We start from the raw sequence: 27,283 nt of genomic DNA, 5'->3' as shown, positions 1-27,283 counted from the left end.
TGCATTTCTATACACCAATAATGAAGCAGCAGAAAGAGAAATTAGCAAAATAATTCCCTTTTTTTAGAAAAAAACCCAGGAATTATAATTGCAACAAAAACAATAAGATACCTAGGAATAAAACTAACCAAAGAGGTAAAATACCTGTAGGCTGAAAATTATAAAATGATGAAGGAAATTGAAGATGACACAAAGAAATTGAAGAAAGACATTCTATACTCATGGATTGGAAGAACAAATATTGTTAAAATGTCTATACTACCTAAAGTAATTTGCACATATAATGTAATATCCATCAAAATACCAACAGCAGTTTTCACCGAAGTAGAACAACCCATCCTAAAATTTGCATGGAACCACACAAGGCTTTACATAGCCAAAGCAATCCTGAAAAAGAAAAGCAAAGCCGGAGGCATCACAATTCTAGACTTCAAGTCATATTACAAAGGTGTAGTGAGCAAAACAGTATGGTACCAGCACAAAAACAGACACAAAGATCAATAGAACAGAGTATAAAACCTAGAAATGGACCCACAGCTATATGGTCAATTCATCTTTGACAAAGAAGCAAAGAATATCCAATGGGAAAAAGACAGTTTCTTCAACAAATGGTGTTGGGAAAACTGGACAGCAACATGCAAAAACCTGAAACTGGACCACTTTCTTACAGAAGAATAAATTGAAAATGGATGAAAGACCTAAATGTGAGACCTGAAACTAAAATATCCTAGAAGAGAACACAGGCAGTAACGTCTCTGTCATCAACCATAGCAACATTTTTCTAGATATGTCTTCTGAGGCAAAGAAAACAAAGCAAAAATGAACTATTGGGACTACATCAAAATAAAAAGCTTCTGCCCAGCAAAGGGAATAATCACCAAAATTAAAAGGCAACCCATGGAATGGGAGAAGATATTTGTAAATGACATATCTGATAAAGGGTTAGTATTCAAAATACATAAACAACTTATGAAACTCACCACCTGAAAAACAAATGATCCAATTAAAATATTGGCAGAAGACATGAATAGACATTTTTCCAAAGAAGACATATAGATGGCCAACAGACATATCACTATCACTTATTATCAGGGAAATGCAAGTCACAACCACAATGAGGTATCACCTCACACTTGTGAGTGTGATTAACAACACAAGAAACAACAGGTGCAGGCAAGGCTGTGGAGATAAAGGAGTCCTCTTGCACTGTTGGTGGGAATGCAAACTGGTACAGCCACTGTGGAAAACAGTTGGGAGGTTCCTCAAAAAGTTAAAAGTAGAACTACCCTACAATTCAGCAACCACACTCCTGGGTACTTACCTAAAGAATACAAAAACATTAATCCAAAGATACGTGCACTCTTATGTTTATGGCAACATTAATTACAATAGCTAAACTATGGAAGCAGCCCAAGTGTCCACTTATTGATGGAAAAAGATGTGGTACATATATACAATGGAATATTATTCATCTATAAAAAAGAATGAAATCTTGCTATTTACAATAACATGGATGGAGATAGAGAATGCTAAGTGAAATATGTCAGTCAGAGAAAGACAAATACCATATGGTCGCTTATATGTGGAATTTAAGAAATAAAACAAAGAAGCAAAGGGGAAAAAAAGAGAGATAAACCAAGAAACAGACTGTTAACTATAGAGAAGAAACTGATGGTTGCCAGAGGGGAGGTGGGTGGGTGGGGGATGGGTGAAATAGGTGATGGGGATTAAAGAGTACATTTATCATGATGAACACTGAGTAATGTGTTGAAATGTTGAATCACTCTATTGTACACCTGAAACTAATAGAACACTGTATGTTAACTAACTGAAATTAAAATAAAAACTTTAAAAACAGAAAATATACAAAAAGTTATAAAAAGGTGTAAAGTTACATAGTATATATCGTGCTAATATATATATGTATACATTATATATACATATATATTATATATAATATGTATATATATATACATACAAACATACAATGGCCCTAGTTATTCATATTATCTTTTCACCTAACAATTATTATGGGAATTTATTATTATTGTTTATGAAGACATTCCTAGTTATTTTAAGTGCTAAATATTATTTCTTGTGTGAATATAGCATAAAATATTCTATCAATCCCCCACTGATAGATGCTTAGGTGATTTCCAAGTTCCCAGTCTTAAAAACCATGCTGTAATGTGTATCCTTATGTATGCTTCCTTGTGAACATGTATGAAAATCATTGGGTAATTTTCTAGAAATGCAATTGCTAGTTGGAAAAATATGTGCCTTGATCATTTTTATTAACAGTGGGCCTTAATATGAAGTAGCCTTTGTGTTAAGTAAGACAGCAACAGAGCATATGTAGAATTCAGTGATGTTTTTCTGTTTGTTAGCCAGATGGAAATCAGTGAATGAGACTCCCAGAGCCAAAAACTCTGTTGAGAGATTCTCACAAGTAGTGTGTAGCAAGGAGGAAGACTCATCAATGTGGCAGTGGCAGGAGGGCAGGACTCTTATTCTGATATTAACCAGGATTTTAATCTTGTAAGTTTCCTGAGACATTACAGAAAGTCCTTTGTTTGAAATACTTCAAAGCAGAAAAAAAAAACCCAACATGTAGTCAGAAGGTAGAGAAATTAGAAACATCTGGTAAGTTTGGTTGCCGACCTGGCTTGTGCTGACATGGAGATGTAATAACCAGGCGGTTGACTAGTCCAGTCTAATTTGGGTGAATAATATTTTCTCAGCAGTCTCCTGGCCACAAACTATCAAAAAGCAATGGGAACATGCTGTAAAGTGCCTTGATGCCCAGAACAATTACACTCTGGAAACATTCTCTTGGCTGGCTGAATGTGACCTATGACCACGGCTCAGTTCATTCCACAAACAGAATTAGTCACAGAGCACATGTGAAATAACACTCTTTGTAGGACTTTTCTTGTGTTAATTTTCTAAGTGCATGATGCCATGATGGGTGCTCACACTTTGGAGTGCTGTTTATTACCTCATAATAGCAGGGATGGAAAATAATGCAACACTTTTCTTTATATAATTATACCAGTAGCATTTTCCCCATGTGGTTATGGATTGTACTTTTTTCAGAGCTATCTTATATATGAATGAGGCCAGTATAAGAATCTGGCTTTGGTTTAACATATTTTTACTATCTTAATGTCATGCAAATAACATGCAAGTTACTTGTGTTCTAAGAAACGGATTGATTTTCAGTTCAGCCCTGTTATCTGTCTGATCACTTTCTTTTTTTAAAAAAACATTTTTTTTAACGTTTATTTATTTTTGAGACAGAGAGAGACAGAGCATGAACAGGGAGGAGCAGAGAGAGAGGGAGACACAGAATCTGAAACAGGCTCCAGGCTCTGAGCTGTCAGCACAGAGCCCGACGCAGGGCTCAAACTCACGGACCGTGAGATCATGACCTGAGCCGCAGTCGGAGGCTTAACCGACCAAGCCACCAGGCGCCCTTGTCTGATCACTTTCTGATCCATCTCTGATCTCATGAAGGAAAATTAATTACTTCACTTTCATGTAATATGTGTGTATTTCAAACATAAACCAGTTGATTTACTTGTCACTTTGCATTTTAATTTATTTATTTATCTGTCTCCAACTAGGTGTTTACTCCTCAAAGTTAGGAGTATTTTATTTTGTAAACTACTCTTGGTGACTGTCAAAGTGCCAAATTCATAATAAGTAAAGAATAAATGTTTATAACATGAATGTATCAGTCAGCTAATCAGAGACCATGAGGTACTTTGATATAAAATCCAATCTAGCTGCTAATCATTTTTCTCCAGTGAGTACATTCTTGCATTTGGGTTTCTTAAAACTTTTTTTTACTAATCCCTATTGTTGGGTGTTTTCCAAAGGCAGCTGTGAGTTTCTGAGTATATATTCTGAAAGCATCAGTATGTAATTCTGTAATTAGTCAAGATAGACCAATTTTGTGATACCACTTTCAAAGACTTCTGAAGATTCTGTTATTTGATGGGAAGAGTTTGTTCTAACTGAAAATTATAGTGTCTTGCTTTCTCCTACACCGGGACATTATAGCCTAAGAAATGTCCTAAATACTGCATCAAATTAAAGAAGCTTCAAAAAGTATCTCTTATCAGGAATCTATTTTCTGAATTATTTGTAAACTGCATCATCAAAGTGTGTCTATCAAGCACTGACATGCAGCTAGTACATCCCTGAGTACCATACCGATTAAGTTGTCTATGTAGACCCGTGATGCAGCACAGTTGTGTTGTTTTTACAGTTCTTTTCAATTCTGGATTCTGTATCCCTCTGATTTTGCTTAGAATTCTATTTGCTTGAAAGTTGAACATGAGGTTTAGTTATTGATTCTTCCTTTGTAACTTAAAAAAATTTTTTTTAATGTTTTATTTTATTTTTGAGAGAAAGAGAGAGAGAGCACAAGCAGAGGAGGGGCAGAGAGACAGGGAGACACACATTCAGAAGCAGACTCCAGGCTCTGAGCTGTCAGTACAGAGCCTGACATGGAGCTCGAACCCACGAACTGTGAGATCATGACCTGAGCCGAAGTGGGACGCTTAAACGACTGAGCCACCCAGGCGCCCCTGTCACTTTTAATTTTCAAAAACAATCCTTCCTAGTCTGCGGAAGAAAGCATTTTCTTGGGCCCATTCTCCTCAAAGCTCCTGCCTTAACCTTTCATTTTATGTGGTCTAGCCCAATTTGATGTCAAACCTTTGTTCTTTCTTTTGTAGGAATATAGGTGCATTAAGGTATCATCAGGCAAGACACAATGATGTTATTATATACCTTTTCTGTTTCACAAGGACTAAGGGATGTGATTCAAAATATGAAAGTCAAGATTTTATTTACAATAGAGAATGTTGGGATATATGTTAATAATAGAGTCAAGCTATGTTGTGTAGCTTTGAGAAAATTATGTAATATTTCCAAGTTTCCTTCCTTGTCTTTAAAATATGATGAAGGTTGTAAATGATTCTGTTGAGTGTCTTGTGTAGCTGATACATAGTAGGCACTAAAAATGACAGCTAATAGAATTTAAAGCTGCAAAAAATCCTGGGAGAAATAATCTTTCTGAGCTTGGTATATATGTGACATGCATGCTGCCACTCCATGTGGCCCTGCTAATGGGTCAGTAACTTTTTCATTGTTTCTGCGTGCAGCTCTAGGATTACTTATAAGTAGCCAATGCCAGGTAACCAAAGAAGAAAAATGAGTTGAAACTGTTTTTTCATCCCTCATAGAGTCCAATCCTTTCATATTATAGGAGAGAAACCTGAGGCCTAGAGAAGTTACATGATTTCCTCAAGGCGGTATGCATTTAGTGAGTGGTCAGAACCTGTACTAAAGTCAGAACTGTTAATTCAGATCTCTTTCATTGCAATATTGGTCAGACTTGTGCACCTTCTTTCATAATAACCAGAGCCGAGACTCATTATCACTTGCCATTTTTTCTCAAGCAAATAAATTAACCCATGATTTTTTTTGAATTGATATCTACTGGTTTATATAAATGAACCCTACTGACCACTTTACACTGGTGATTATATGTATTTTTTTAAAAGCCATGGTGTTTGATTCAAACCTTCTGTTCTATTGGCTTTCAGAAAAGAAGCCCGAGGGTCAGCAGATGTTGAAGGAGGTATAATCAAGGTAAACAATTAGATAAATAGAAGAAGTTTCCTAAGGAAGACTAACTCTAAACATTTTCCACATCTTCTTTGATCATTTGACTTTTTTTTTTTTTTCTGGTCTGTTATATTATGCTGAAATTTTGGGTTTGAATCCTCTGAAGCTGGCAGCAGTTAAATTAATCCTTTTTACTGAGAACATGCTCATGCTTGCTAACAACTACAAAATTAATTTGGACTTCCTTAGCCAAAGGAAAAACAGGATGAGAAAAGACAACGCAAAGTCTCTTTTCTCATCACTTATGCCTCCACCCCCACTGTTTTTTGTTTGTTTTAGTTACATTTTCAAATATTCTCTCATTTTCCCATGTTCTGCATTCACTTAGAAAATCTTCTAATAGCACAGAGGACAAACAGGAGTTCCAGAAGTGCTGACTCATCGCAGCAGAAGTCCAGTGGTTTGGCAGGAGACTTAATTTTAAAATGTTGAAATTGGCCCTTTTAAAAATAAGCCCATGGCAGCAGATGTCACTGTTGGTCCATCTTAACTTTAGGGCACTTCTTGAGCAGTGTTTGCTCTGAGCCTATGAGCCCCAGAATCCTAAGTGTTAGGCAGCAGTGTCTTGTGGGACATTTCACGATGGTCTGTAGCACTAATGTGAGGGCCAATTTCTTACCCCTGGGGCCCAATTTAACTACATAGAACTTTTAATATTATGATTATGATTCTCATTCTAATGTCATTTGCCTTTTTAAAATAGGGATCTTTTCCTCGAGGCTCAAATTGTCTTTGTTTCTTTCCTCTTTCTGTGTGTCATTTCCTAAGCATAGAACAGCTTTCTTTTTTTTTCTGCTAGGACATGCTTATTTATTCATGTATAGATTTCCTGAGTTCATGTATAAATTTCCGGAATTCTTACATTTTCTAAGGTACTTTCTTCAACATTAATTTTTTTGCTGTTAACTATGATGCAGTCAACTTTCACTTTTCTGAGTAAATAATTTGTGCCAGTTGTCTGCCTATCGTCTCTCAGTTTCAGGTCCTCCTTTTTGACTCTATTCTGTGGTACTAGGACCCTGCAAATTTCATTCCTCAGATTTTCTTGCCAGATTCTTGGAGGTTTTAGAGTGGGTCTGGAAGGTATTGGAGAGTGGGCTTTCTATATAATGAGAGAGGGTATAGACTTTTATGGTTTTAAAATTTGTACCATTCTTCTTGGCCTCAATTCCAAAATGGCAGTTCTCCTGAGATTCTGCTGGTGGCCCCAGCTATGGAAGTGACTCCAGCCTCCAGATGCTTTTGGCACTTCTAGAACAAGTCTCATTGTGTTCCCTTAGAAGTTCCAGCAACAGCCAGCCCAAGTCCCTTTTTTAAAGCATCCACTCTGGGGCCTTGATCTTGTAGCTTCTAGGTTCTGGTTTTCTCCATCTTTTCCCTTTGGTACTTTAACCTCAGGCATTGTGGCTGTTTACTGAGTGTCCTATTTTTGCATATGCAGCCATCTTAACACCTGCAGAACCAATTCCCTCCAATAAGTTCTCTCTGTTAAGTGTGGGTTTCTATTTTCTTAACTTGTAAAATCTCTCTCTCTTCTCTCTCTCTAGTCATATATATTTCAAATTATATTTAATGTGAAAAGTAGGAAAAAAGCAAGTAGCAAATTCATTGCATTGTTTTTTTTTTACTATTTATTTATTTATTTATTTATTTATTTATTTATTTATGAGAGAGAGAGAGAGAGAGAGAGAGAGAGAGAGAGAGAGAGAGAGAAACAAAAAACAGAAACAAGCAGGGGAAGGGCAGAGAGAGAGAGAGACAGAGAGACAGAGAGAGAGACAGAGAGAGAGAGAGACAGAATTGGAAGCAGGCTTCAGGCTCTGAGATGTCAGCACAGAGCCTGATGTGGGGTTTCAACTCACAAACCGTGAAATCCTAACCTGAGCTGAAGTCGGATGCTTAACTGACTGTAGCCACCCAGTGCCCCTGACTTTAAAGTTTATTTATTTATTTTGAGAGTGAGAGTGAGCGTGCAAGTGGGAAGGGGCAGAGAGAGAGGGAGAGAGAGAGAATGCCAGGCTGGCTTCACGCTGTTAGTGCAGAGACTAACACTGGGCTTGGTCTCACGGACTGTGAGATCATGACCTGAGCTGGTTGCTTAACTGACTGAGCCACCCAACCATCCCATTGCATTGTGTTTCTGATTTATATTTAAAAAATGCTTCCCTGATTTGAGTCTTCAGCATGAGATATGTATGTGATGATTTTGACTACTTGATATGGAATATGTTTTGTGAAACGTGTATATACCTCTTGATAGGATCAAAGCGAAAACTGATGTGAACATTGTTAGTAATTTCTCATCTCAAAATTTTTGCCTATGGGGTTCTAGTTAGGTTTTACAATTACTAAAACCACTTGATGCCTGTTTTCTATCCGTGATCTAATTTATACTTCATTTTACAGAAAGCAAACCAAGGCCTTGGAGAGATGAAGGGGCTTCCTTAAGGTCATACAAGTGAGTTGTTAGAAACCTAAAGCAGAACTCAGTCTAGTTTTCTTTCTTTTGCCTCAAGCTGCCTTTAGTTGCTCGTGATTTAGCATATATCCAGTGCCAGGATTTGTTAGCATTTGGTAAGCAATGAACATAAATAATGTAATAATCCAGGGTTTCTTTGGACTAATCATAGTTACATTAATGTGCCATGCTGAGAACTTTAATTTGGAAGAGATAATTAAAGAAGTTGTTGCTTTCTATGAAAGTCAATTACTTCTTTATACTACATGTTTATTCATTCATTCACATTCAGTGAATATGTACTACTTAATTAATATGTGCTATTATTAATATGTATTAATGTACACTTATTAATATGTACTAATGTACATGTGTCTGGGTATTAGTATCATTTTGACTGTTTTAGATCTGTCAACATCCCCTCTTTCTGTTCACAGCAGTGCTTGCATAAATTGGGCTACATTAACTTATTCTACTTCCTCAATTCTTTTCTATTAAACCCCCTACAATGTAGGTTCTGCTCCTTTTCTGTTGAAACAGTCTTTGAATTCGCCAATGACCTACATATCACCCAATCCAATAAACACTTTCCTGCTTTTGTCTTGACCCACTTTCTGTTGCAATTGACGTTGTTGACCACCACTATCCTTCCTGAAAACTCTCCCTTTCTTCCTAGATATTTCTCTACTAAGTTGTTCTCTGTTTCCTATTGCTAGTTCTCACATCTCCTATGTAGGATCTCAGATATCAGTGACCTCCAGATCTCTGTTCTTGGTCTTGTGCCCTCCTCATTATATTTTCTCCCCCACATGACCCTATTTTGTCTCACTTTCTGACCTTCTACCATCATTTCTGGGAATCTCAAGATTCCCAAATCCGTGTCTCTAACCTAGACCTCTTTCATAATCTCCACTGTACATCTGTTTGCTGGAAAGCCACTCCATCCACAAATAGCTTTGTTCCATCCATACCAAAGCACTTGCAGCTTTTGTTATTATCATGTTCCATATCTCTGTATTTCAGATCTTACCCCTATTTGGAATGCTTCACTTCTTGTTCACTTTCTTCATATAGTTAAATTTTTTTGAAAGCCCAACAACCTCATTTCAAATATCTCAGTTTAAATGCCTTATTTAAACAGCTCCCTTAGTTAAAATATTTCTTTGAGAAACAGTCCTGCCTGATACTCCATTGTTCACACTTCTTTTCTTGTTTATACTTTTCTTTTACTCAGACCACAATCCTAATGCTTGACTGTTACCATTGCTTTGCTTTTCTCCCTTACTAGTTTCTTTTGGTAGTCTCCAAAGATGAATGCCATCAATATCTCATCTTCCTGTACATGTATGCTGCTTCTCACATAAAGAGAGGGAGGCTCTTTCCCCTCTTCTTGAATGTGCACTGGACTTTTGACTTGCTTTAGCCAACAGAGTTTGGCAGAAGTAACATTCTGACATTTCTTAGTGCAGGCCCCAAGGGGCTTGCAGCTTTCTTGTCTTTACCTTTTGCATCCTAATTGCCATGCTTTAAAGATATTCAAGTTAGACATCTGAATGATCAGACGTCACAGAGACACCCTGAAGAATGAAGGCTATTATGAACATTCTAACCCTAGTTAAGCTTCCAATGAATGTAGCTATACGAATGACCTCTTCAAAACTGAGTAGTTGCTCTCAAGTCTACTTACTTATCAGAATCATCTGGGGAGCTTTAAAAATTATTGCCTCTTGGAGGCTTTTATTTGATAGGTCTGTGCTGTAGCCCAAATCTGTTTTTAAAAAACACTAAACTATGGGGTACCTGGCTCATTCAGTCCAAGGAGTATGTGACTCTTGATCTCAGCTTTGTGAGTTTGAGCCCCATGTTGGGTGTAGAGATTACTAAAAATAATTAAAAGAAAAGAAATTAGGAAAGGCTCTTCACATTTTTGAGTTTCAATTTCTCCACCTTCAAACTGAGGATAATATTATGTATTTTAAAAAGCACTAAGCTATTATCTACAAGATGTATTTCTGATGATACAAAGGGCTGTTTTGGATTGTTCAGAACACTTGTGAAGGTGGATAGAAGATAGTCTTTTTCTATTTAAACAGAGGAAATATGTACTCCCAGAGAAAGAGACAAGAATAATAGACTGTTGAAGGCATCTAGATTAACTAAACAAGGGGTTCACAAACCTGTATGCAAATCAGAATTGTCTGGGAGCTTGAAAATACCAATGTCAGTACCTACTGCAGAACAATGACATCAGAATTCCTGGGTATCAGTCACCGGCACCCACTGCAGACTAATAATATTAGAATTTCTGTGGGTGGAGCATCCAGTGGTGAGAACCATCTTGAACAGAGGTTTGCAAATGGTTTCTGTAAAGGGGCAGACTAAATATTTTTGGCTTTGGTATTTGAAATATTATTGGCCACATGGTCTCGGTCCCATTACTCAACTCTGCTGTTGTAGCACAGAAGTAGCCATAAATAAGACATAAACAGATGAAAAATGCTCATGTTGTAATAAAAATTTATGTATGAGCACAAATTTGAAACTTTAGTTTTCTGACCCTTGAACTTGAACAAACAACACCTAATTTTAAAAATTTTCAACTTTATTGGGATAAGATTGGCATGGACAATTGTTAGATATTTAAAGTGTACATTGTGGTGAATTGATATACATATATGTTGTGAAAAGATCCCCTCCCCATCTAGTTAATTAACATACCATTGCTTCATGTATTTATCTTTTTTTCTTTTTTTGGTGAGAACTTTTAAGTTCAAATCTATTTGCAAATTTCAATTGTACAAATGTTATCAACTTTAATCACTATGTTTTATCTGGCAACAAATTTTCTAGTCTCTGTTTCTATGAATTTGAATCCCCCACCCCTGGATTTTACATATAAGTGATGCAGTATTCGTCTTTCTCTGTCTGGCTTATTTCACTTAGCATAATGTCCCCAAGGTCCATCTGTGTTGTCACAAATGGCAGGATTTACTTCTTTATCATGGCTGAATAATATTCCATGGTGTGTGTGTGTGTGTGTGTGTGTGTGTGTGTGTGTGTGTATGTGTGTGTGTGTGTGTGTGTAGATGTATCTTTGTTTCTATCTCTATGTCATCTATATCTATCTATATCTCACATCTTTATCCACTCATCTGTTGATGGACACCTAGGTTGTTTCCTTATCTTGGCTATTGTAAATAATGGTGCAATGAACTTGGGAGTGCAAATATCTCTTCAATATTCCATTTTAATTTTTTTTGGAAATATCTACTTTTAGGCTTATTCTTCCAATTTTTAAATATTGCCAACTAACTGAAAAAAAATTAAATGCTGTGTAAGTCAAACTAAACATGCGTCTGGGCTGGACCCAGTTTACTGCATCTGTGGAGAGTCTGAGCCATTACAGAATCAAGACAGGGTTGGGTGTGGAATCTGGGAGAGGAATGACTTTGGCAAAGAAAGCGTGTGTGAGGGAAATGACAGGAGTATAAGAGAGATGGAGCACTGGGCTAGGGAATAGAGCAGTAATGAGTCATTTAAGGAGTCAAAAGAGATCAGTTCTTCCATTTACATTTCTATTAAATAACTTTTATTGGGAAGATGCCAAAATATTTTATAATATTATATTTTCTCTCATGTCTGTATCTTTATAGTTATTTTCAGGAAAACAAATAACATCATATGTAGATGATGGGAACTGTTAAGAACCAGGTGGTTTATTATTCAGGACTTTAGGGAGTAGAAAAGGAAAGAGTAGGGGAACTGTCTAGGAGTGGAGGATAGGCCTTGGAGTTCTGTCTGTAAGTAGAGTGGAATAGGGCTAGATGAATATGAGGAGAAAATGTACCCCAGGAATGATATTCAATATTTAGAGTGGAAAGAGAGAACTGGGATTAGACAAAAGTGGAGAATAGCCAGGAATCAAGTCCTGGTGGGCTGGGAGGTGTTTTGGCAGTGTTGGTCAAAGCAGAAGCCAAGGTGAGGTACTGAACTGGGTGGCCAAGATCAGAGCCAGAACTATTGAATACAGAGCCAGGGATCTGGAGGCAGTTTGGAAAGATATGCAAGGGGGACTGTGCCAACAATATGTACCCCCTGGTTTGGGAGTTTTCAAGTGGGAAAATTGCTGAGTTCGTAATACATATTATGTAACATAGTAATTCTTCTTAGGCTATTCTTTAAGTCAATGTTGAATTAAGAGTGAAACTAGATTTAAAATCTGGAATTTTGGTTAAAAAAATTAAAACATCCAAACATATCATCTTTCCAACAAATGTTTTTTAAACAGACCTTTCAGCCAAGTTGCCTAAGAACAACAGTTGATGAGAACTGCACGTCTTCAAACACTGTCTACTGCAGGATGGAAACAGGAACCTCTGGGAATATCTGTGAGTCATAAAATGTTGTAAGGAACTTTCCAAAACGTTTTCTTGCTAGGATGGAGAGTTCTAATCTCATATTGGCAGGCTTTGTTGGCCACAAGGTACACTGTTTACTTTGATTCCTATTCAGCTGTCCTCTATGACCTTGGTTTATCAAGTTTTTGATATATTAGAACAGAAGACTTGCATAGAATGACAAGATTGTAACCCCTTCTGTTCTTTTGGTCTCTTAAAAGAAATACAAATAATGATCCTAATCTATGCTTCCTCTGTGAGTATGTTTAATTCAGTTGTCTTTGAAGGAAGTAGTTTGGATCACTCCCACAATTTTGAAAGCTTATAGTACTGGTAATTGAAGACATACGTTTTCTTTTAATTAAAAAAACATGTCAAAAAGCACTTCATAATTCTGTCAGAAAAGGGTATTTCTAAGTGTGGTGTGTCTGAATGCACTGGGGTCATTTAATCTAGTTTAAATATTAGTGCTTGAATTTGGAGAAATATAGACACAAATGCATATCTGATGAACATAGCTATCAATGTTAAGAATGGACCAAAAAGTGGGCCAGAAAAAAGAATACCCAATCATAAATTCTTTGAGTGTGAATAATTTCTCAATTTATTGTTTACAGATTTTTTCTATTTTTATTTAGTTTTTAAAGCAGAGGTTCAAAAGGTTTTGATTATTGTACAAAACTGTGCAGTCACCACCCAAATCATTATGTAGAACATTTCCATAACCTAGAAAGTTCCCATGTGACCCTTCTAGTCATTATTCCACCACCCCTCTCCTCCACACATTAGAAACAGCAGGGATTGGTTTTGCATGTTCTTGGACTTCATAAAAGTTGAATCATAGAGTATATACTTTCTTGGGTTTGGCTTCTTTGGCTCAGCATGTTTTTAAGATTCATCCAAATTGTGTGTTTAAGTTGTTCATTCCTTTACACTGCTCAGTAGTATTCCATTGTATAAGTATATACCACTGTCAGTTCTTTTGATGATAAACATTTGCACTGTTCCCAATTTTGGCTATTATAAATAGGGATGTAAAAGTCATTTTGTAATGTACGTTTTAATATCCCTTAGGTAAATACCTAGGAATGGGATTCCTGCATCATAAGATTTTATAAGAAATTGCCAAACAGTTGATTATACAATTTTACAATCTTACCAGCAATGAATGGAGTTCCATATCCTTGTCATCTTTAGTATTATTAGTCTTTTTGTTTTAACCTCTCAAGCGAGATTGAAACATTAGTACATTATGTTTTTTGGGTTTTTTTTTTTTTTGCATTTCTCTGATTACTAATGATGTTGAGGAACTTTTTGTGTGTTTATTGACCATCTCTATGTCTTGCTTTATGAAGTATCTCTTCGAATTTTTTTACATATTAAAAAATGTACTGGTACTGCCATCACTGGGTCGTGGGGTAAATCTATTTTTAACTTTTTGAGGAAACTTCATACTGTTTTCCACAGTGGCTGCACCAGTTTGCATTCCCACCAACACTATAAGAGGGTTCCCATTTCTCCACATCCTCACCAACACCTGTTGTTTCTGGTGTTGTTAATTTTAGTAATTCTGACAGGTGTGGGTGGTATCTCATTGTGGTTTTCATTTGTATTTCCCTGATGATGAATGATGTTGAGCATCTTTTCATTTGTCTGTTAGTCATATTAATGTCTTCTTTGGAAAAATGTCTGTTCATGTCTTTTGCCCATTTCTTAACTGGGTTCTTTGTTTTTTGGGTGTTGAGTTTGATAAATTTTTTATAGATTTTGGATACTGACCCTTTGTCAGATATGTCATTTGCAAATATTTTCTCCCATTCCAAAGACTGCCTTTACTTTTGTTGATTGTTTCCTTTGCTGTACAGAAGAAGCTTTTTATCTTCATGAAGTCCCAATAATTCATTTTTGCTTTTATTTCCCTTGCCTCCAGAGATATGTCTAGTAAGAACTTGCTAGGCCAAGGACAAAGAGGTTGCTGCCTGTGCTTCTCTAGAATTTTGATGGTTTCCTATATCACATATAGGTATTTCATCTATTCTGAACTAATTTTTGTGTATGGTGTAAGGAAGTGGTCCAGTTTCATTCTATATGTTACTGTCCAGTTTTCTCAACATTTGAAGAGATTGTCTTTTCCATTGGATATTCTTTCCTGCTTTGTTGAAGATTAGTTGACCATATAGTTGTGGGTCCATTGCTTGGTTTTCTAGTATGTTCCATTGATCTATGTGTCTGCTTTGTGCCAGTACTATACTATCTTGATGACTACAGCTTTGTAATATAGCTTGAAGTCCAGAATTGTAATGCCTCCAACTTTGGTTTTCTTTTTCAGGATTGCTTTGGCTAGTCAGGGTCTTTTGTGGTTCCATACAAATTTTAGGATTGTTTTTTCTAGCTCTGTGAAATGCTGATGGTATTTTGAAAAAAAATTTTTTTCAACGTTTTTTATTTATTTTTGGGACAGAGAGAGACAGAGCATGAACGGGGGAGGGGCAGAGAGAGAGGGAGACACAGAATTGGAAACAGGCTCCAGGCTCCGAGCCATCAGCCCAGAGCCTGACGTGGGGCTCGAACTCATGGACCGCGAGATCGTGACCTGGCTGAAGTCGGACGCTTAACCGACTGCGCCACCCAGGCGCCCCAACTGATGGTATTTTGATAGGGAGTACGTTAAATGTGTAGATTGCTTTGGGTAGTATAGACATTTTAACAATGTTTGTTCTTCCAATCCATGAGCATGGGATATTTTTCCATTTCTGTGTCCTTTTCAACTTCTTTTCTAAGTGCTCTATAATTTTCAGAGTACAGATCTTTTACATCTATGGTTTGGTTTATTCCTAGGTATCTTACTGTTTTTGGTGCAATTGTAAATAGGATAGATTCCTTGATTTTTTTTTTCTGCTATTTCATTATTGGCGTATAGAATTGCAACAGATTTCTGTGTGTTGATTTTACATCCTATGACTTTGTTCTGGCAATATTTTGGTAAAGCCTTTTGAGTATTCTATATAGAGTATCATGCCAACTGCCAAGAGTGAAAGTTTGACTTCTTCCTTGCCAGTTTGGATGCCTTTTATTTCTTTTTGTTGTCTGATTGTTGAGGCTAGGATTTCCAGTACTGTGTTAAATAACAATGGTGAGAATGGACATCCAGTCTTACTCATGACTATAGAGGAAAAGCTTTAAGTTTTTCCCCACTGAGGATGATAATAGTTGTGAGTCTTTCATATGTGGCTGTTGATGTATGTTCCCTCTAGCCGTACTTTGTTCGTGTTTTTTGTCAAGAATGAGTGCTGTATTTTGTCAGATTCTTTTTCTGCACCTACTGAGAGGTTCTTATCCTTTCTTATGTTACTGTATGTCACACTGATTGATTTGCAAATATTGAACCACCCTGTAACCCAGGAATAAATCCCACTTGATAGTGAATAATTCTTTAAAGTATTGTTAGATTAGACTTGCTAGTATCTTGTTGAGAATTTTTGCATCCATGTTCATTAGGGGTATTGGCCTGTAATTCTACTTTTTAGTGGGGTCTTTGTCTGATTTTAGAATCAAGGTAATGCTGGCCTTGTAGAATGAGTTTGGAAGTTTTCCTTCCATTTCTATTTTTTGGAACAATTTGAGAAGATAGGTTTTAACTCTTCTTTAAATGTCTGGTAGAATTACCCTGGAAAGACATATGGCTCTGGTCATTTTTTTGTTGGGGGATTTTTGATTCAATTTCATGTTTATGGATCTGTTGAAATTTTCTACTTCTTCCTGTTTCAGTTTTGGTAGTTTGTGACTTTCTAGGAATTTGTCCCTTTCTTCCAGATTGCTCAGTTTGTTGGCATATAATTTTTCATAATATTCTCTTATAATTGTTGGTGTTTCTGTGGTGTTAGTTACGATCTCTCCTCTTTCATTTATGCTTTTATTTATTTGGGTCTTCTCTTTTTGATAAGTCTGGCTAGGGGTTTATCAACTTTATTAATTCTTTCAAAGAACCAGCTCTTAGTGTTGTTGATCTGTTCTACTGTTTTTTTGTTTGTTTGTTTTTTGTTATTTGTCTGTTTCTATAATGTTTATTTCTCCTCTAATCTTTATTATTTCCCTTCTTCTGCAGGCTTTAGGCTTTATTTGCTATTCCTTTTCTAGCTCCTTTAGGTGTAAGGTTAGGTTGTGTATTTGAAACTTTTCTTCCTTATCAGGTAGACATGTATTGCTATATACTTCCCTCTTATGGCCACTTTTGCTGTATCTCAGAGGTTTTGGACTGTCATGTTGTCATTTTTATTTTCTTCCCTATATTTTAAATTTTCTTCTTTAATTTCCTGGTTAACCCATTCATTATTTAGTAGAATGTTCTTTAACCTCCATGTATTTGTGGGTTTTCCAAATTTTTCTTGTGACTGACTTCAAGTTTCATAGTATTGTGGTCTGAAATTATGCATGGTATGATCTCAATCTTTTTGTACTTGTTGAGGTCTGATTTATGACCCAGTGTGTGATCTATTCTGGAGAATGTTCCATGTGCCCTCGAAAAAAATGTGTATTCTGTTGCTTTAGGATGAATATTCTGAACGTGTCTGTTAAGTCCATTTGGTCCAGTGTGTCATTCAAAGCCATTGTTTTCTTGTTGATTTTCTGCTTAGATGATCTATCCATTGCTGTAAGTGGGGTGTGAAAGCCCCCTGCTATTATTGTATTATTATCAATGAGTTTCTTTATGTTTGTTATTAATTGATTTATCTATTTGAGTTATTTCAAATTGGGGACATAAATATTTACAATTGTTAGATTTTCTTGTTGGATAGACCCCTTACTTATGATATAATACCCTTTTTCATCTCTTGTTACAGTCTTTGGTTTAAAATCTAGTTTGTCTGATATAGCTGTGGCTTTCTTTTGATGTCCCTTAGCATGATAGATCGTTCTCCATCCCCTCACTTTCAATATGGAGGTGTCTTTAGGTCTAAAATGAGTCTCATTTTTTTAAATCAATTCTGATACCCTGTATCTTTTGATGCGAGAATTTAGTCCATGTATAATCAGAGTAATTATTGGTAGATAAGAATTTAGTGTCATTGTATTACCTGTAGAGTTGCTGTTTCTGAGAGATTTTCTGTGTTCTTTTCCAGTCTTTGTTGCTTTTGGTCTTTCCCATTTAAAGAGTTCCTTTTAATATTTCTTGTAGGGCTGGTTTAGTGGTCACAAACTCCTTTAGTTTTTATCTGGGAAAGTCTTTACCTCTCCTTCTGTTCTGAATGACAGCCTTGTTGGATAAAATATTCTTGGCTGCATATTTTTTCTCTTCATCGTGTTCAATATATCATGCTACTTGCCTTCTGACCTGCCAGGTTTTTGTAGAGAGATCTGCTGCTGACCTGATTTATCCTCCCTTGTAGGTTAAGGATTTATTTTCCCTTGCTACTTTCAGGATTCTTTCCTTTGCTCTTTATTTTGCAATTTGTACTATGATATGTCTTAGTATTGGCTGGCTTTTGTCGAATTTGATGGGAATTCTCTGTACTTCCTGATTGTGGATGACTGTTTTCTTCCCCAGATTAGGGAAGTTTTTAGCTATAATTTGCTTAAATAAACCTCTGCCCCTTCCCCCCTCTCTTCTACTGGGACTCTGTTGACATAAATGTTATTATGCTTTATGGAGTCCCTGAGTTCCCTCAGTCTACACTCATTATCTAATACTTTTCTTTCCCTCTTCTTTTCAGCTTCATTATTTTCCATAATTTTATCTTCTGTATCTCTGATTTGTTCGTCTGCTTTGTCCATCATCATTGTCATTGCAACTAGTCAGTTTTGGATCTCAGTTAATAGCATTTTTTTTTTGTTTAGGACTAACTAGTTTTTAGGTCTCTTATCTCCACAGAAAGGGATTCTTTAGTGTCTTCTATGATTTTCTCAAGCCCAGATCATTTCCTTATGATTGTTGTTTTAAATTCTGGTTCGGAGTTATTACTTATATCTATTCTGATTAGATTCCTGGCTGCAACATCTTCCAGTTCTCTTTTGTTTGTATGGATTCCCCTGTCTTGGTATTTTGTCCAGGTCTCTGTCTTCTGTGTATTTAGGAGAGCCTGTTATGTTTCCTGCTCCCGAGAGTAATGGCCATGTTAAGAAGAGGTCATACACTGTCCAGGGCCTGGCACTTCAAGAAGATTTTATGGTGTATGCTGTGTTCACCCAGCTACTGTGTTTTGGCTGCTCTTTCCCTCAGATCAGTACTCTGTAGAGCTTCTCCTTGCCTGGAGTGTTTGGACCTGTTCTAGTGTGTGGTGCATTCTAACTAGGTGTGTTTTGGTCTGCTTGTTAGAAAAGGCTAGATTCTATTTTCCCTGGACCAGCACTTTATGATCAGTAGACTTGGTACATGTTGGGGGTTTGTGCTCATCTTCTCTGAGAGAAGCCTGCTGCACTGGTTCTCAGGCAGACTTGCCCTTGTAAAGATGCACCTGCAGGGTGCAGTGATAGGGCTTGGTGCAAGCCACTCCAGCCTCCATTGGGGGTGCTTTATTGATCACTGAAGTCGATGCTGATGGGCAAGGGGAAAATGGTGTCATCCCACTGTCTCATCCCCTGAGAGGGGAGTTTGCACCCACCACCATTCAGGAAGCCCTCACAGAAGAGTGAACAATCTCCCCTCTCTGTCCCAGGCTTCTGTCAGAACCTTGCCTTCATCCTTTCTGTGTCTGAGCCATCCAGCTCTCTGGTGGTACAGTACTCCTGTATTTTATTTCAGGTGTGTGACTGGGTTTCAAAGTTCCAAATTTTAGGGACCAGGCAGGGCTTAGACCCAAGCTAATTCTCTGGGGGGGGGTCTCACTACACTGTGGAGAGTGCCAGTTTGTCCCAGAAGAGTAGTTGCATGACTGTGTGGGGCTGAGTATGCAGTAAAGTGGAGTGTAAAGCTGGCTTCTAGGTTAGCTCCTTTCACTCGGTGCCTCTGCTTTTATGCTAATTAAAAGGACCACTCAATGACATCCCCTTCTTTTTTGTCCCCTGAGAGACAGTGCCACCTCTCCCAAATACACTCCAAGAAGGTGAACTGTTTCTCCCCATGTGACCCAGGAGATCCTAAGAGCACACTGTCCATTCCTGGGATCTGCCCTCCTTCATCACACTAAGCCCACCAGACACAACCCCAGCCCCATCACCACTAAGCCCACCAGACACAACCCCAGCAATGGTGTAGACTTCTAAAGCTACAATTTGAGCTTTACTGCTTATAAAAACTTGCGATAGTCAGCCCCTCTCCTTTGCCTAACGTTTTTGGGGAAGAGTTTTTCTTGTGCAATCCCCTGTGCACTGCTTTCAGTCTTTCCCTCTCCTCTATTTCTCTCTTGCTCCTCTTTCTGTGATCAGGGCTCTTCCTCTCCACAGCATCTGCAGTTCTTCTTCCAATCAACTCTGAAGCTCCTACTTTCCACCATCTGGCCATTTGTCTCCCTCTCGATGTGCAGTTTGTTCTCTCAGTCCTCATATTGATTTTTGGCTGTTCACAATGATTTGATATTTTTCTGGATGTGTTTGAGGGACGAGGAAAGTATAGGGTTCCCCTACTACTCCACCATCTTAACTCCTCTGCCTAAAGGTTTTATTTTAAAGTAATCTCTATATCCAGCACAGGGCTCAAACTCACAACTTCGAGATCTAGAGTTGCATACTTCACTGACTGAGCCAGCCAGGTGGCCCTTGCAACCTGCTTTTTAAGCTTAATGATGCTTTGTAAATTTTGACTTGCTCTAATTGCTTTTTTTTAAAGTTCTTATTTAAATTCCAGTTAGTTAACACACAGTGTAATAATAGTTTCAAATGTACAGTATAGTGATTCAACACTTTCGTAGAAAATCCAGTGCTCCAATAAATGAACATAGGTGAAGGGAAGGAAAAATGAGATAAAAATAAAGGGGGAGATAAACTATAAGAGACTCTTAACTCCAGAGAACAAACTGAGGTTGATGGAGGGGAGGTGAGTGGGGGGATGAGCTAAATGGGTGATGCATATTAAGGAGTGCACTTATTGGGATGGGCACTGGGTATTATATGTAAGTGAAGAATCAATAAATTCTATGCTTTATATCAAAAAAAAAAAAGAAAAGAAAAGAAAATCCAGTGCTCATCACAGCAAGTGCACTCCCTAATCCCCATCAACAAATTTACCCATCTCCCCACTCACCTCTCTTCTGTTAACTATTAGAAAAATATCTATTCATGTCTTCTGCCCATGTTTTAATGGGATTGTTAATTTTTGGGTGTTGAGTTTATAAGTTTTTTTATATATTTTGGTAACAGTTTCTTCTTTATAGTTAAGGGTCTGTTTCTTGCTTTGCCGCGCTCTCTCTTTTTTCCCACTCTATTTATTTGTTTTGTTTTTTAAATTCCACCTATGAATGAAATCACATGGTATTTGTCTCTCTTTGATTGACTTTATTTGCTTAGCATAATACTTTCCAGGTCCATCCATGTTGTGCAGATTGCAAGATTTCATTCTTTTTTATGGCTAAGTAATATTAACATATATATATGTATATATATATATTCATGTCTATCTATCTATCTATCTATCTATATCACATTTTCTTTTTCCATTCATCAATTGATGGAGGTTTGGCTCTTTCCATAGTTTGGCTATTGTAGATAATGCTGCTATAAACGTTGGGGTGCATGTATCCATTTGAATTAAAGTTTTTGTATTCTTTGGGTTAAAAACATTTTAGTGCCATTGCTGGATCATAGGGTGGTTTTATTTTTAACTTTCTGAGGAACCCCCATACTGTTTTCCAGAGTGGTTGCACCATTTTGCATTCCCAACAGTTTAAGAGGATTCCCCTTTCTCCACATCCTTGCCTACACATGTTGTTTCTTGTGTTGTATTTCTGACAGGGGTGAGGTGGTATCTCATTGTAGTTTTGATTTGTATTTCTCTAATGATCAGTGATGTTGTACATCTTTTAAAGTGTCTGTTATCTGTATGTCTTCTTTGGAAAAATGTCTATTCATGTGTCTGCCCATGTTTTAATTAGATTATTCATTTTTGGGTGTTGAGTTTTATAAGTTTTCTTTATATATTTTGGACACTAACTCTTTATCAGATACGTTATTTGCAAATGTCTTCTCCCATTCTTAGGTTGTATTTTCATTTCTTTTCTTTTAATCTTTCAGTGGGATAAACTTGAAACTCTCAAATATATGCAAATGTATAAGAGTAAATAATTTAGGAAAAATCATTGCAGATCACACACACAAACTTATACATACGAATGATTAAGTGCTAAGTAGGTGGAAAACATGTGAAAGAAGATGCATGTGTGTGTTGGAGAGGTATGTAATTGTTTATGGCAGTGCTTTTCAAACATTTCTGTTGAAGGACCACTAAAGACAAAAAAGAAGAAACATGGATGGTAGGGAGTAAGAGAGGAGTAATGAGGTGCAGGCTTTTCTTCATGTCATGTTTTAATTGAAAAGTTTATGTAATTTTCATTTTATTTCATGCCATATTCATTTTTATCTTAATATAAAGACAATAATAGGTACAGTTATTTTATTCTCAAATATGATTAAAATAGACACCTGAAGGAGCTATGTCATGTCTAGCTTTGCTCTTGCGCATCTCTTGGCACAGTAAATCATATGTTGGGGATTTGCATACTTTTATTTGAGGAACACAGATGTATAATGATGAATAAATGAATCATAGTCTGGTGCAGCTTGTGTATTTGGAGGCAGCATTCTGATTCTGACAGAGGTTTGCTTGTCAGTAGCTAAAGCAGCTCTGTCAAAATTCCAGCCCATTCAAAGAGGCTGAGTACACAGATGCCCCCAAACTTCACTGTCTTTGGCTTCTCTTCAATCCCATCTCCTAGGATTGGGGGAGGAGATAGAGTGATATTTGTTTCACAAATTAATTGAAAGTAAAAGTAGGTGGTAAAAATTTAATGGTTTGATTTTTAGCTACTTTAAAATAACACCTTGTCAAAATAACTTCATCAAAATATCATTTACCTGTTAGGTACTATTACTTGAAGAAGTTAATAGAGAAAGAAAAACTTTAGAAAGAATATGCTGTGGTGTAGAATAAGTTTAAAGGGCTTCTTGTTGGGCCGATTTGATAAGCTCATGACAATTAATCCTCCTTTTGAAAAATTGAATTAAATAACTAGAAGAAGGAGGTGTACAGAGGGAATCAACTAATTCAAGACCGACATAGAAATCAAAGGCCAGAAGATAGTGAGAGAAGTGGAGAATTTAGTAAAAATGGGTAGTCGAGACAGGGGAACTCCCTAAACATTTTGATTAGGCCATAAGTAGTGTCACATAGGTTGACACTACTGGTGAGGGAAACTTAATTGGTATTTTTTTGCCCTTATATTAGTTTGCTAGGGCTGCAGTGACAAAGTACCACAAACTGGGTGACTTAAACAGCAGAAATTTATTGTCTCACAGGTCAGAGGCTGGAAGTCCAAGATCAAGGTGTCGACAGGATTAGTACCTTCTGAAGGCTGTGAGGGAAGGATCTGTTCCTCTCTGTCTTGTAGATGATCATCAGTATGTTCACATGGCATTCTCCCTATATGACTACTTCTGTGAGCAAATTCCTCCTTTTTATAAGGATACGAACTAATTGGGTTAAAACCCACATTTTACTCACTGTAATTACCTTTGTAAAGATCCTTTCTCCAAAAAGGTCACATTCTTGAGTTCCTGGGGGTTAGGACTTCAACATGGGCAGGATGGTGGGGGGCGGGGGTGTGTGTGACACAATTCAACCTCCAATATATTTCTTTATACTTTAACTTCATTTTGTAAGTTAGTTTCGTACCAACTCTCCTTTCAGACACTGGGATGAGATGAAATATTAATGCAGTTTGAATTCAGCCCTGGCTGGGACTGCTCATATCAGTGGTTGCAGACACAAGTGCACTACTGTGGGTCAGATATATAGTCTAGAAAAAGAAACAACATGATGGTATCTCAGTTCTGTGTATCATGCATTGGTCTAGAGAATTCAGGAGCTCTGAGTTACAAAACGCTTCTAAATTTAATACTAAAGAGAAAACATTTGTTAGGGACGAGTGAGTGCTTATGTTTTTATTTCATTAGAATTACAATCACACTTACTCTCCTATATCTTGGTCAATCAGATACTCTTGGACACCAGCTAATCAATTTTACAATTTTTAAATTTCAGTTTGAGACGTTTTGCATGTTGACACGCAACTGCTTTTGTCACCTGCAAATAAGTGTACCTCTAATGTAATTTTAATGGGTCTGCACTTTAAACATAGAAATGATTCTCATTAACTTAAAGTCACCTAAGTTTTGGATTACCTGCTTTTGGGTTTTATATATACTTTCCCCCCTCCATCAATGTGGGTGAAAATGGGTTCTTGGCTTAAGTAATCAAACTGGCAGATTAAATGGTTTGGAAAATTTGGTAATACGTAGAAATAAATTATTGAAAAATTTTATATGTTCTTTAAAGTCAAGAATATTATTAAGAGTCATTGCTAGTCATTAAGAATGTGGCTTCTTGAACTACACAATCTTGGTTCAATCTTAGGACCTAATAGTACATGAAAAATGTTTATAATATTACCTGAAATACAGGAAGTAGTCTATATGTGTCATTTTTTATTGCTGTCAAAGAACAAAATATATTTAAAAGCAATAACATGAAATAACATCAAAACCAAATGAATATTTCTTATAATTTATATGGAGAAAATAATGCTAGAATAATCAAAATCACTTAAAAATCTCATTCCTACTAAAATTCTAGCTAGGAAAATTGACATTTGAGACTTTGCCAGTAGGTATATACTATCCACAAAATAATATTAATGACTTGAACTCTGTGGCATTTTAATTCCTATAGAACACCATGCAGATTAGTGTACCATTCTGCAGAAATGACTTCACAAGTTCTTTTTTTTAAAAATAATATACCTTGGACTTCATATAAAGGCTAATAAAAATAAGATTATAAATAATCTCTTTATATTTTCTGGAAAACCACCATCTATTATTCCATGTGTAAACAATCACTTGATACATCCCTTTAAAAAATAATTTATTAATAGGGAAATGTTTCTGGGGCACCTGGCTCAGTTGGTTGAGCGTCCAACTTTGGCTCAGGTCATGATCTCACTGTTCGTGGGTTCAAGCCCCGTGTCGGGTTCTGTGCTGACAGCTCACAGCCTGGAGTCTACTTTGGATTTTGTGTCTCCTTCTCTCTCTGGCCCCCACTCATGCTCTCTCTCTGTCTCTCAAAAATAAATAAATGTTAAAATAGGGAAATGTTTCTTTTGCCTGACAAACTTCTCTGCTTCCTTTTATTAAGAAACAAGAATAGTAAGACCGTTGTTTTTATTTTTGTGCATGGTAAGGCACAGAAATGGCAGTGAATTCAAAGAACTTTCTTTTCTTTCTAGTCATAGAGAAATGCTCTTTTCTTCCAATCACCTTGTGTCTGGGTGGGAGTGTATGACTAGTTCTGGTCAACAGAGTATGAATGAATATATGCCAGTTCTAGGTTTGGCCTCTAAAACCTCTTCAAATTTCCACATGCTTTCTCTACGCTTGTGAGCTGGTTAAATGCAGAGGATCTGGCAGAAAGACCCTTTCTAAGGAAGGGTCTGGAATATGGTCTTATCACAAGATGAAAAGAATTCTGATCACTAAGACACTGCTTGAAGGAAAGATGTCCTGAAGAGTTACCCAACCAGAAATATACACATTGGATTTAGCATGACAAAACAATAACACCAAAACTAAAAAGACCCCCCGCCCCACTCTAATCATGTATTGGTCCTAGACTGCTGAGAGATTTTTTTTTTTAATAGTTTGTTATATAGTACCTGGCATATACCTTGGCAACCAGAGTGTTAAAAATGTGCAGTGATAGGAATTTATTAGTTTTGTTTTTGTTTTGTGTACTAAATTTCCCCTTCTTTTCTTCCTTTTTCTTTCTTTCTTTCTTCCTTCCCTTCCCTTCCCTTTCTTTTTCTTTTCTTTCACTTTTCTTATTAATTGATGTATAGTTTGCATATATTATTATAAATAATATTATTAGTTTCAAGTATAAAACAGTGATTTGACAATTAATAGATTATGAAATGCTCACCAGTAAGTGTAGTTATCACTGTACTATCATACTCTGTCACCATAAAAATTATTACAATATTATTGACTATATATCCTTTGTTGTATTTTTCATCCCTCTGATTTATTTTATAACTGGAAGCTTATAGCTCTTAATCCCTGTCATCTATTTCATCCGTTTCCCCATCTCCTTCTCTTTAGCAACCACCATTTTTTTTTCTGTATTTATGAGTCTGTTTCTCTTTTGTTGTTATTGTTGTTGTTGATTTGTGCTGTTTTAGATTTTAGTGAAATCATTTGGTATTTTATGTGTTTCTTGAGATGAAATAGATAAGGATGTTGAGTGGGTTGCTGGCTCCTGAAGCTAAGACTTTTGGTATCATTACGTGTTGCTCATTATCCTAAAATGCTGGTATGAAAATGGTTTCTATTGACTTTAGGGAAACTTTAAAGTTCTAAATAATAGTATATAATATTTTGGGAGATTTCAGTGCAAAAGTTTAAATCTTATAATCGTGATTATGGTAAAGTCCCTGGGCAATTTCAACATATAATCATTTGAATAGGCAAATACCTCTAAAATACGCTGTTAATTAATAGCAACTAACTAAATTAAATTAAAGTGGATTTTCAGTGGACTCTAAAGTTTAGGATATAGGGAAATAGGAAGTCCATTATAAAATTACCAGGTTAGGTGAAGAATTTAGTACCAAACTTTATTCAAATAAAATAATTTTCTCAATCAGTGGAACATAATGTCATAAACTTCAATTTTAGTTCAATCACAAAATAAGTTTTGTCATATATAGAAGCAAAATCTTATTTGTGTTTTAGTTTCTAATTTTCTGTGATTTAGATACAGACAAATGCTTTCTATGGGTTACATACAGCATAAAACTCTTTCCTCCAGAAATACCTTCTCCATGTACTTTTAGGCATTTTCTTAGATTTTTCATGAAAAAAGATGCAATAAAATAAATATCTTATGGAGAATACCTTATGTTTTGTTTCTTCTGAATTTGAAGAATGTTATATTTAGCCTTAATGAATAAATTAAATCTCAAAGAATTTCTGTCTAGGTTACTTCTACAGTAAAACCAGATTGTTAACCAAATTAACCATGTTATTTCTTCAGTGACAGTCTTTGATATAAAGTGATAGTTGATATAATTTCAGCAATCTCTAGTAGATGTATAAATCCATTGTTATTTACTGCACTTTTAGAAATATTACAAATGATGAGGTGGCGTCCTTGGTTAAACATCCTGGGTAGCTCAGTTGGTTAAGTGTCTGACTCTTGATTTTGCCTCCAGTCATGATCTTATGGTTCATGGAATTGAGCCCCGCATCAGGCTGTGAGCTGACAGTGTTGAGCATGCTTGATATTCTCTCTCTGTCTCTTTCTCTCTGCCCCTCTCCCACTCATGCTTGTTTTTTTTTCTCTCTCTCTCACAAAAAAATTATATATATATATATATATATTAAAAAAAGAAATAATACAAATAATTAGTCAATTTCTTTTCTTTAGAATATAAACATAAATAAAGACATAAAAATGTTATAACTTCAAATATAAAATTACAGGGATTCTTATTTCTCAAGTCTTTAATGATCCTAATTCTAGGAG

General features: G+C 36.3%; 1 long non-coding RNA gene across 3 annotated transcripts in view; it reads left to right on the top strand.

Moving 5' to 3' along the window:
• The window catches only part of LOC121030818 (uncharacterized), a 218,011-nt gene that overhangs the window by 95,710 nt on the left and 95,018 nt on the right, over positions 1-27,283 (top strand). For 2 of the 3 annotated variants that reach the window (XR_005790430.1, XR_005790429.1), the window contains exons 3-5: positions 5,619-5,664; positions 8,107-8,158; positions 12,447-12,546. This is a non-coding gene — a long non-coding RNA (uncharacterized LOC121030818). The remainder of the gene's footprint in view (positions 1-5,618; positions 5,665-8,106; positions 8,159-12,446; positions 12,547-27,283) is intronic. The other variant, XR_005790431.1, reaches the window with a different exon arrangement.

The sequence above is a fragment of the Herpailurus yagouaroundi genome, unplaced genomic scaffold (genome assembly GCF_014898765.1).
Source record: "Herpailurus yagouaroundi ecotype Mexico unplaced genomic scaffold, PumYag 140, whole genome shotgun sequence".
Lineage (NCBI taxonomy): Eukaryota > Metazoa > Chordata > Mammalia > Carnivora > Felidae > Herpailurus > Herpailurus yagouaroundi.
The sequence above is the reverse complement of the archived record's forward strand: the minus strand, read 5'-3'. Positions and strand labels throughout refer to the sequence as shown.